Source organism: Helianthus annuus, chromosome 12, assembly GCF_002127325.2.
Source record: "Helianthus annuus cultivar XRQ/B chromosome 12, HanXRQr2.0-SUNRISE, whole genome shotgun sequence".
Taxonomy (NCBI): Eukaryota; Viridiplantae; Streptophyta; class Magnoliopsida; order Asterales; family Asteraceae; genus Helianthus; species Helianthus annuus.
Window position 1 is genome coordinate 4887378 of NC_035444.2, and position 12635 is coordinate 4900012.

The window sequence follows — 12635 nt, forward strand, 5'->3', positions numbered from 1 at the left end:
AGTCTAAATCGTCTTTCTTATATTTATAATTTATAAATGAAATTGTATTTGTGCATGAATACTTGCACACACATACATATGTTTTTTTTTTTTTTGAAACTATCAAAACACACGCCATATTATCGGTGAATTTAAAGCATAAAACACGTATTAATGAATATAGGTAGTGTAATATAATAACAATGGAGTGGTGGTTAATTGGTAAAGACATAGCCTTTAAAAACATGAGTTTAGGAGGGCGAGGTCTTAGATTCAAGTCCCACAGATGACAGGGATTAAAAGAAATTTGTCGTTAAGAAAAAAGGTAGCATAATAGTTAGTAGTAGTTAGTGTTGGTCATACGTGTGTGTGTATATAATTGAAGAGAGAGAAAGAGAGATGCATATAGGTGGTGTTTGTTTTTTTAGAAAAGTACTTCTGAACCTCTTTTCTCTTCCTCGCGCAGACATAAAGGTCTGCAGCTTGTTTGTTTTTTAGAAGTCTTTTCATTAAAAAACCTCTTCGTGACCTCTTTTTCGCACAGACATAGACACAAGTCTGCTGGCCTCTTCAAAACACTTCTCCTCCAAAATAAACCCTAAAAAGAAACACCCCAAAGAACAAGCAGCCGCTGTGCATCTCCTCTCCACCATCTCCACCTCCGCCATTAGCTCTGGCGCCGCCACACCACCTCGACGACCCAACCAGCCCCTCGACGACCCAACCAGCCCCTCGACAACCCACCCTAGCCGTCATCTCCTCCGACACACCACCTGAACCATCGACCTCCGCCGGTGCCGCAATCGTCGACATAAGGCTCTGTTTCTCTCTCTCTCCGACGTCTCCCTCTCTCTGTCGATCTCTCTCTCTCTCTCCGACGTCTCCCTCTCTCTGGAGTGGGGGCTAGGGTTTGCGGTGGTTCTTGGCTTCGCGGCAGGAGACAGGGGGCGGTGGTGCTTGACGGTGGTTGTTGGTTGTGGTGGTGGCAGGTGGACGGTGGTTCTTGAGGTGGTGGCGGATGGTTGTGGTGGTGGTGGTAGATGAAGGGAGAGAGAGAGAGAGAGAGAGAGAGAGGAGTGTCTGACAAGAGGTTTGTGTGTGTGTGAAGAGCTTTTTGTTTTTATAAAACAAACACTCTTCTCCTTGCAGACTGCAGACCTTTGGTCCACCTCTTCTCCTACAGATGTCTGCAGATGTGATCCGCAAACTGCAGACTTTTTCCTGCAGAAAAAACAAACACCACCATAGTGTTGGTCATATTGTTTTCATGTTGCAAGTGATTATGGGTATGCCATACCTCCCTTGTGGGTACAAGAGAAATTAATTATGGGTCTTTGTTGATTGTAAGATTCCCAAAATCAGAATATACTTATATGGAGGACCAATATAAATAAATGGTCACTAAAAAGGTTCCCATCAACTTGTTAAAGTTTTGCTGCTGACATGCAAATTGTAATGCTTAAGTTGATTCCAAGAGTTGAGTGTAAACCTAGGATTGGGTGTGGAAGAATCCTAGTCAGCAGCAATCTTTGGACAAGATGAATATTTCAAGAAACGAGATAGAGGGAGTTTGAAAGAATAAATTGAGCCATTTGTCCTTCAATAATTATTTAGAATCTACAAGTCATGCAATGCGGCAAATAGCCGTTGTTTGTTCAATTTTGGAATATTCTTTATTTATGTGTATATATATATATATGGGAAGGATAAATCGAAAACCCACTTGAGTTGAGAAAACTCAGAAAACTTTTGTAAAAAAACCATTTAAACTCAAGAAACATTTCTAAAAAAATAGGAAATGTAATATACATATATTTGAACATTTTTAAAAAAGAAACACAAAAAAACACCAAGTAGTTTTTTTAAAAAAATGTTACAAAATTTCAGGTTACATAATATATATGTCCAAAAAAAATGTAACATACAAATTTTCAACATTTTTTTTAAAAAAAAAATAGTAAGCGTTTTTTACATTTTTTTTCATAAATAGGTCCGTGTACATTTATATTACATTCCCTATTTTTTTTAGAAAAAAATAAAAATGTTACATAGGGTTTATTTGGGTTTTCTCAACTCACATGGGTTTTCGATTTATCTTTCCCTCTATCATAGACATGCTATCAGACAACCTATAGTGTTATATTTGTTATATAATAATATATAGTGTTACATAGTGTTATATGGTATTATATGGTGTTACATATTGTTATACGGTGTTTATATAGTGTTATATAGCATTATATATAGTGTTATAATACACTTCTCAAACTTCTTACACTTTGAGCACTTTTTACAGGATCCTCTACCTATATATATATATATATATATATATATATATATATATATAATATTAATAAAAGAATCAAGTTAATGCCACGTGGCATTCTTTCTTTAAGTTTATCTTAGAAAATACCATGTGGCATTCTCTCCTACTCCTACTATTAATATACAATTTATTATATCATATTAATATACAATTTATTAAGTTATACACAACAACAAATAAATACATATTATTATTATATCATATTAATATATCCACTTTATTAATCTATACATAACTATAGATAAATACGTAACACATTAATATATTTATCTTATATCATTGTAGTACTTTATTTATTTATTTATTTTTATTTTCATATATGATATAAAGTTTTTATATTTTAATCATTGTGGATCAAATCAAATTAGGTTATATACTTGTTAGAGAATAACTACACATAGGTATCTCTTAATGTTGCAATATTATTATTTTATTAATAATATATTAGATTGATATCCAATTTTTATTATTAATATAACATGTGGTTTCCGATACAAAAAATAAATACTTTATAAATATAACTCCGTATTCACCGAATTTTATACCGCCATGTCCATAAACCTATAAAAACGAATATGGTATATGGTTTAAAATTTAAATTATATTTTATATAGTATAGTTTATATTTTAATTTATTTTTGTAATTTAATATCAACAATAATTAAGTTAAATCTCATTATTGTAGAAAATATTTACATATCTCTTTAAGTTCATATTTGACCGGTGATATAAATTAATGGAATGGGTTTTATTTGGACTAAAAAATAATAAATTAAATAAATAAAAAAAGAAAAAAACGTCCCTCATTTAACTAACTTTTTTGATAAAGTTAATGAGCTGGATGAAAATGGCAAAAAAAAAAAAAGCAAACCTGAGAGACAGATGAGAAAAATTGTTATTGCTGTTGTTATTATTATTTATTTGTAATTAGAGTGAATTGCAAGTTTTGTACTTTATCTTTAGGCCATTTTGCAAGTTTTGTCCTTTATGTTTAAATTTGACGAGTTTTGTCCTTTATGTTTAAAAATCAAGCACGTTTTACCCTTTGGGCCTTAAAATCAAACACGTTTTGTCCTTTATGTTTAAAAATCAAGCACGTTTTGTCCTTTATGTTTAAAAAATCAAGCACGTTTTGTCCTTAAAAATCAAGCACGTTTTGCCCCAAAGGGTAAAACGTGATTGATTTTCAAACATAAAGGACAAAACTCGTCAAATTTAAACATAAAGGACAAAACTTGCAAAATGGCCTAAAGATAAAGGACAAAACTTGCAATTCACTCTTGTAATTATTATATTATTATAATTATGAATTATTATCATCTAAGTTAGTAGGGTATAGTCTCGTATGTTACACAGGTTTATGTAAGATATCGTCTTTATTCAACCCGTGTGATATATATATATATATAGGGTAGGGTTCCAGCGTGAACAACCTCCCAAGAGTAAACTACGTGAATAGATATGGACCCTTTATTTCTTTTTTAGTTGTTAAGGGTAGGATTGTAATTATATAAAAAATTAGATTTAAATCATTATTTTAATAATTGAATTAAGTTACATCTTTTCTAATTTAAATTCATTATCCACATTATGATTATTTATTAATAAGATAATTATCAAAACAAACAACAAATCACCAGATTTCAATTTTAATTTTTATTTCAGATTTCATCATCAGAATTCAAATTTTGATTTTTAAGATCCGCGTAACCTTCATATTTCAACGGTATACACATGTGTACTTGAATATAAATAGAATAGTACACATGTGTACTCAGCATCGTACATATGTGTACAGTAATTCGCAGGTGTACATCAACATTCAATACAAAAAAAAAATTCTAAGATATCACAAAAACAGACGATATACACGTATGTACATCGCATTAAAAAGAGGGCAAAATCAGAATACACATGTGTACATCGCATTTAAACAAATAATTATTTTAATAATTGAATTAAGTTACATCTTTCCTAATCCTTGATTTGATTTGTGAGAGATTTATGCAATCAATTTAAGAGGATAATTGATTACTTGATTTGTGAGAGATTTAAGCAATCAATTTAAGATTGAAATTACACATATACCCTTTTTGTATTTAATTAAATGGAAAAAATTAACCAAATAATTACCATCATGCCACTCACTTTAATCTCAAGATCATAAAAATCAAAGGCCCAGATCAGTTCACGCAGTTCACTCTTGGGATTTTGTTCACGTTTGAACATAATCCTATATATATATATATATATATATATATAGAGAGAGAGGCCGGTTAACGTACAATAGGGCTTATCGTACATTACGTACGCGATAACCCTAGCCGTCAGATCTTCATCTCCCATGCGATTTAATACCTCCATGCGAACTGTACGAGCTGTGCGAATTCAATCTTCCACATGCGATTTTCTCCATCCACACACCCCATGCCATTTTTCTCATTACCCCATGCTAACCATTTTTTCACATGCGATATTCAATTTTCCATATGCGATTCTACACACCCCATGCCATTTTTCACATTACCCCATGCTAGCCATTTTTTCACATTCGATATTCAATTTTCCACATGCGATTCTACACACCCCATGCCATTTTTCACATTACCCCATGCCATTTTTTCACATGCGATATTCAATTTTCCACATGCGATTCTACACACCTCATGCCATTTTTCACATTACCCCATGCTAGCCATTTTTTCACATGCGATATTCAATCTTCCACATGCGATTCTACACACCATGCCATTTTTCACATTACCCCATGCCATTTTTTCACATGCGATATTCAAATATTCCACATGCGATTTTGTCCATCTACACACCCCATGCCATTTTTCACACTACCCCATGCTAACCATTTTTTCACATGCGATATGTATTGAATTCGCACCAAATCTGCACCTGATCGAACGGCTGGGATGATCGCGTACGTATCGTATGATAAGCGCATTTGTATTTTACTCTTTACCTATATATATATATATATATATATATATACACATATAAGATGAGGATCAAGGAAAAACTTATATGAGTTGTAGAAGTTAGAGAACTCCGCTTTCGGGTGCCAGTTTTGCACGTATTTTTTAACACCCATAGATTAAAATGTACAAAGACAGTGTTAAAAAAATTAAAAATGATGTTTTTGGCCCCTTACACCTGTTGACATCATCTTTTTACAACATTTATGACTGCTGTAAATAAAACACCATAACTGAACTGATCGTAAAACACCATATACTGGAGCAACAACTGATCACTGATCATAAAACACCATGTCTGAACTGATTGTAAAACACCGTATACGAGCAAAAACTAGTCGTAAAACACCATGTCTGAACTGATTGTAAAACACCATATACTAGAGCAACAACTGGTCGTAAAACACCATGACTGAACTGATCATAAAACACCATAACTGAACTGGAGCAACTGATCGTAACACACCATGTACTGGAGCAGTAAATTACGATTCATGCCGCTAGATGTATGATCGTAAGAAGAACATGATTTGAACATGAAAATAAAATACCTTGTTTCCATAAATATCTCAAAAACGGTTAGACATTATCTAATTCATTAAATTGAATTTGATCAAATTTACATAACTACCCTTAATCTAAACATAACACTAGCATCACATGTCATTACCAGGCTCCTTCTTACAATTCTCACGCAACTAGCCCTTTTCACAGGAACCTTAACCTGTATATATATATATATATATATATATATATATATATATATATATATATATATATATATATATATATATATACATATATAGGGAAAGTGTACTATACAAATGCCCTTATCGTACAATACGTACGCGTCAATCTCAGCCGTCAGATCTTTCATCCCGCATAGAAATCGCATGTTGGTTTTTTGTAACAGTTTCGCATGTGATAATTTTTGATGAAATCGCATGTTGGTTTTTTGTAACAATTTCGCATGTGATAATTTTGATGAAATAGCATGTTGTGTTTTTTGTAACAATTTGGCATGTGGTAATTTTGATGAAATCGCATGTTAAAAAAACATGCGAAATTGTTACAAAAAAACAACATGCGATTTCAATGCCGGAAGATGATCTGACGGCTGAGATTGTAGCGTACGTAATGTACGATAAGGGCATTTGTATATTAACCTAACCCTATATATATATATATATATATATATATATATATATATATATATATATATATATATATATATATATAGGGTAAGGTTCATGCGAGAACCGCGAGAACCAATGTGAACACAACCTAAAATAGCTAAAAAAAACCTAACCCCCACCCCCCAAAAACCTAACCCCCCCACCCCCAAGCTAAAATGCTAAAAACTAAACACCCAAAAAACCTAAAAAAATCTAAAAAAATAAAAAAAAATCTAATTTTTTTTTAATATTTTTTATGTTAAAATCGCTACTTTTAGTAGCCAAAATTTTTTTTTTTTTTTTTTGCTACTAAAAGTAGCGATTTTTATATAAAAAAAAATATTAAAAAAAATTTGTGTGTTTTTTAGCTATTTTTAGGCATTTTTGTTGTGTTCGCATTGATTCTCGCGGTTCTCGCAATAAAGGGTGGTTCCTAATGGATCTTTGTCCTATATATATATATATATATATATATATATATATATATAGGGGAAGGATAAATCGAAAACCCACTCCAGTTGACTAAACCCTGAAAACCCAAGATCTACCATTGATTAAAAAAGATCAACAGCTGTGATCATTTTTGGTGTGAGTCTGATGTTACTTTGTCCTTTTTAGTAAGAGAAAGTGCATGCAAGGGCATTATTGGCATCAAGTAAAAATTAGTGTCTTGGGATAAATGTAGTTGCATGTACATTACGGTCATATCCATCAGAAAATAAAAAAGGTCCATGCACCCTACCCTACAACATTCAAAATTCAAACCCCCAGTACAAAACTAAAATATTCCTCTTCTTTCCATTTTTTATCAAAAAATACACACAAAATTTCCCTCTCCCCTTCAACTGATCTTCGAGAGGAAGTTCGAAGAATTTATCTGCATGTTCCTCCACAAGAAAAACACACAAGCTTTAGCAACAACCTTCGTGGGGATTAATCTACAATTTCCGGTACGTCGACTTAAGTAGTTAATTTTTTCTTTCTTTTTGTTGTTTTTGGAGATCTATTGGGATTTATTTCTACCATATGCAAAATCCGTTTTTGATTGTTTATTTTACACCATTCCGTGACGATATCGCATTTGATAGTATCTCACAACTGAAAAGATGTATCAGCCTTTTTTGGTATCATTTTTATTTGTTGTTGTTTTAAAGGTGCTAAAAAGAAAGGGTTTTATGTGGTTTTGACAATGCTACAAGAAAGTTTTTAGGGTTTTAACATTTCTACAAGATATTTTGTTAAAAATTTGGGTTGGAAATTACAAAATTGTAGTTTTTGACAAAAAAAAAAAGAATAGGGTATGGAAATTACAAAAAAAAAAATGTAGTTTTTACTAAGTTGTTGATGTGTGGATTAACAAAAAGTTTAAAATAAAAAAAAGTGTGATATGGTTCTAACCTTGTTTACATTTTTTGGGTATATATTTTAAGTGTAACGCCCATGTGTATAATGTAAAAAATGTAAAATGAAACTTTTGTTATAACCTATTTCTTGTTATAACCATGTCAATGTAGGAGATTGAAGATAGGCAAAAGAACAACAGGGATGAACTACAAAAGGAAAAAGGCAAAATCCAACAAAATCACAAAAAGTGTCATCTTTATCAACTAACTATTTTTTGTACATTTATTCATTTCTTCAAAAACAAAAAATGTGTTGTTACATTTTTTGCTATGTACTGTAACATGTATTCGCTTAAGAAAAAAAACAATGTAACAACTGTCATTCGGATAAATTTGTAACTTTTTTAGCGCAAATTTTGTTACACCAAAAAAGCGTACCGTGACATGCTTTATTTATTTATTTATTTTTTTTTTTTTGCACAAGACTTGTTACAAAAAAATGAAGATATATTATGTTACAAGTAAACGAATGGAAAAACATAGCAACTCAAGGGGAGTAGTCGGATAAAATTCTTACTATTTTGAGTGATCATAATAATGTCATTATTTCTTGTTTTAGTTTTTATTATGATATACATATGTAATGTATCATAATTATGGGGGGCATGATATATGTAAAATTAATGCTCATAAACTATTGTCTTGTTAAATTTGTTACTTTTTGATAAATAGCTAATGCAACAATTGACAAGTGGCGGGGTTTATATAACATATGAAAAAATAATTTGTTTTGTAATTAACACTTTTTATTTATTATATACTGGGTAAATGGTTGTATGATGTTTAAAAAGTCTTTGTGTACTTTAACAAGAAACAAAAGATACACATTTTTCTATTAAAAATGTGATTGAAAAAGATAAACTAATAAAGACTGATGTGACTATATGGAAGTACACTGTACTAGTCAACTTTTGCTAATTTCTCTCTCTTACTCATTTTCCCATACTATCTCTCTCTCGTTTTAAACTTCTTTTCAAAGATAAATGTACCAGCATAAAATAATACATAGAAATGTTATACACAAAAACATAACATAAAACATGTAAACGTTACATAAACATGTGGTTTTGACAAATGCGAGAAGAAAGTTTTTGGGGTTTTAAAATTTCTACAAAATATTTTGTTGAAAAAAATGATGTGACTTTTGTTCATAAGGGTTTTGATTTGATAAAACAAAAAATAAATTAAACTTTTTAATTAAGCTGTGGAATTCTCAATACACCGACCAATGTAAAAACAAAGGGGCGTTTATTTAAGCTTTGATTCCCCACCACGTACACATTTGGGCTTTGAATAAACAAAAAACTTTCAATACACCGACCAATGTAAAAACAAAATCGTGTCGTTATTATATGATTTAAAAAAAAAGATGATATCTTAAAAAAAAGCTTACATGAGTTACACACTTTAAGAAAAAATAATAAATAAAAAAGAGTCACGTGATCAAATCTAAAAAAAACATACAACGTTGTCGGGGAAAAAAAGATATTCAAGCAACCTTCAACAAAGACACATGATCAAACACACATAGAGCAAAAATGTACAAAAATCTCAGTGAAAAAAAAAATGTAACTCGGATACAGCAAAAATGTACAAAAATCAGAGGCAAAAAAAATGTAACATGGTAAAAACAAAACCAAAAAATCAATAACATATAAAATTCTCAGATTCAACACAGCAAAAGTCTACATAAATCTGAGGGGAAAAAAATGTAACATGGTAAAAACAAAACCAAAAAATCCATAACATAGAAAATTCTCAGATTCAACCAAACATCAACAAGTACATACTACAAATGTCATTAACATACTAAGAAGGATAATCCAACTAAGTACCACCTATTTCTTAATCACAACAAACAATGCTAACAAGTAAGCTGCCAATCACTAACGCTAATATTAGTAACCATATAACCCTCTTCTTCTTCCGAATTTCTTGCTCACGGGTAACAATTCAGCTTGCAGGTTGTTGATGTTCCTCAAAAGACCTGGTATGATCCTAGTTGACCGTAAGCACATCGGTGGGTCGACCCAACCAATGAAAGGGCAGTTGCTAGGCTACATTAAAATAATGGGGATAAAACACGATTAGAACATACATTTACTTATTAAAATCAGGGTTCAATCATCATAACAATAAACAAGAAAGTAACTTAGATTTTAATCCAATACATAAGAACTTAAATCATATTGTTTCCATTTGTTCATATCTGAAAACGAATTTTACACAAAAAAAAAATAAAGAAATCAGTAATAAAAAACAACATCGAACCGTTATATGGAATATCATCTTCAACATCGAACATCTTCAACCGGATCTGGAGCATCTTTTGGATCTGGTAGCATCTTGGAACTGGATCCTCTTTTTGGATTTCAGATCATCTTTTAGATCTGGAACAATAAGACCCACTTTTTACATGAGCAAAAAATGCAACATGCAATTACAAAAATGCTTCAGATCTTAACCAGTTGTTCAACATCGACCCTGTAATCTGAAACATCGAACCGTCATATGAACCTCACCATGCTTCACGTCACTCTACAAAAATCAACAGTGGCGGACCCAAGAAATTTTTCTAGGCTGCGGAAAATTATTAAGAGTTTTAGACCCCTAAGGATATATAATATTTTTTCGGTTCGTAGCGAATCGGATCGGGTCGGGTCGGGTCAAATTCAAAAAAGATAATAAAACTAAAATTCATATAATTTGGACAATCCATAGTTCCTTTCGTTCTCACAACTCATATTCATTTTATCTAATCCTTATATATATAAACGCATATTTCTAAGCTAGCCTAATAAAAATTTAAATAAGTGTAAAATAATAAGTGTGGTAAAACAAAAAAATTATTTTATTATTATTAAGTATTTCATATTAACTGATAAAAAAACCAAAGACAGATACGGATTCATCCAGAATTGCATATTAAGTATTTCATATGAACCCGTATCGGTTCAGATGAAAATAAAAAACAATGTAACACAATTAATAAATATGTTTCAGTGTTATAAAGAAAAACAAAAATAAAAATTGAAGATGGTGCAACTAGTTTTTGAAGATAAAAAGGTGCACGTCTCACCAATTATTTGGAACAACACTTTTTAATGGACCTGTTAAATTACAGAAATGCCCCTATTTAACTAAAAAGATCATCTTCTCCAAAATATTGTTCCATGTCTCACAGCAATCGGAAAACTTTTCCGGTGAACACATTTTTGACCAACTTTCTTTATTTCTGTTAAAAACACTAGATCTAAGGCCAATTTAAGAAAGGAAAAAACTAGGATAAAAAAACATCATCTCCAAAAATAAATCGAGACCTGAAAATGGAAACGAGAATTCAAGTAACTAACCATGGACCCACCGCCAAGTAGCTACTAAGTGGTTTTCCGGCAGGAGGAACCACCGTCACCTCCACCACTTGAACCAGATCTGAATCTGATGTTGTATGGAACACTCGTTCGATCTTCTGATCTTTCTCCTATCTTCACTGCCTCTCTCACCGATCCTCATTGCCTCTCTCTATCTGATCTTCTCTCTCTTACCATCTATCTCTCTGGATTTTTGGGAGGTAAAATATGTTCTTCATTTGAGAAATGCTTCAAAAAAGTAAAATATGGATTTGTTCTTCATTTGAGAAATGTAATAAGAAGGAGAGAAGGTAAAACATGTAATAAGAAGGAAAGAAGGTAAAACATGGATCTGTTCTTCATTTTAAGAAATGCTTTCAAAAAAGAAAAAATAGGAGAGAGAAAGTGATATGTTCTTCATTTGAGAAATGGTTCAAAATGTCAAAACAATAGTGACAGAAAGTGAATTGAAAGTGATGTCTGCCATGTCTTAACACTTCTCTACCCTCTAATGTAAAAAGACTCATTTACCCTTCTTATCATTTGGTGTGCATATGACGTGGTTCGATCCTAACCACACATATAGGTTTCCAGGGTTTAGTCAACTGGAGTGGGTTTTCTGCTTATAATTAGCCTATATATATATATATATATATATATATACACACTAGTTAGAAAGTTGTGTATTACACGAACTAGATAAAGGAAATTTTTAACACTTAGTAGTGAAGATTTAAAAGTTATACAACGATATTTTGAGATAAGATATGTTAAATTACATATAGTACAACCTTCTAAGTAAAGAAATATGGTACAAATCTGTGAAATAAGAAAAGAATTTCTAGGATTAAAGGCCACAATTGTACATTTCGAAAGAAACATTTGTAAAAACAAAAATGATAGTATGCTATTTCTTAAGTGATCATATTTTTGTATATATGTATATTCAAATTTCAAGATCTAAGATTGAAGATCGAAGATAGCAATAAAATCATATATGTTGTGTGAGCTTGATTGTAAATATTATGGTGTGAATTTCTAATATGACATGAAAACAAGGCATGAATTTAACACAAAATTTGTGGATTTTGGTTTACTCAAAATAGATTTGGGTCAGTCCCAGGTTGAACTTGTGACCCGTTTAACTATACAGCTCGGGTTTGTGTCAACCCAATGGTTGACCCGTTTAACCTATTTATATTTTATTTTATTTTTATCAAAGTGTGTTTTATGTCATAAGTTAAATAATTGGTTGGGCATTTTATGTTATAACTATAATTTAAACGAGATATCTAACATTATATTTAAAATGTAATTGTTTTATATACATTTGTATTTTTTGTTGTATAATCTAAATTGTAAAATATTAATATCCGGAAAAAATAAACAACAAAAAACTCGGATTAAAAGTGCCA

The 12635-nt window shown here is 31.2% G+C and overlaps 1 long non-coding RNA gene across 2 annotated transcripts; it reads right to left on the minus strand.

The window, feature by feature from the left end:
* Positions 1-9606: 9606 nt before the first annotated feature.
* LOC110896303 lies at positions 9607-10459 on the minus strand. 2 transcript variants are annotated; one of them, XR_004874368.1, is made up of 3 exons: positions 10336-10459; positions 10142-10260; positions 9607-9927 (listed from the first exon to the last, which is right to left on the minus strand). It is a non-coding gene; the product is annotated as an uncharacterized LOC110896303 (long non-coding RNA). The 2 variants fall into 2 exon arrangements; XR_004874367.1 differs by having other exon boundaries at positions 10142-10453.
* Positions 10460-12635: the final 2176 nt, after the last annotated feature.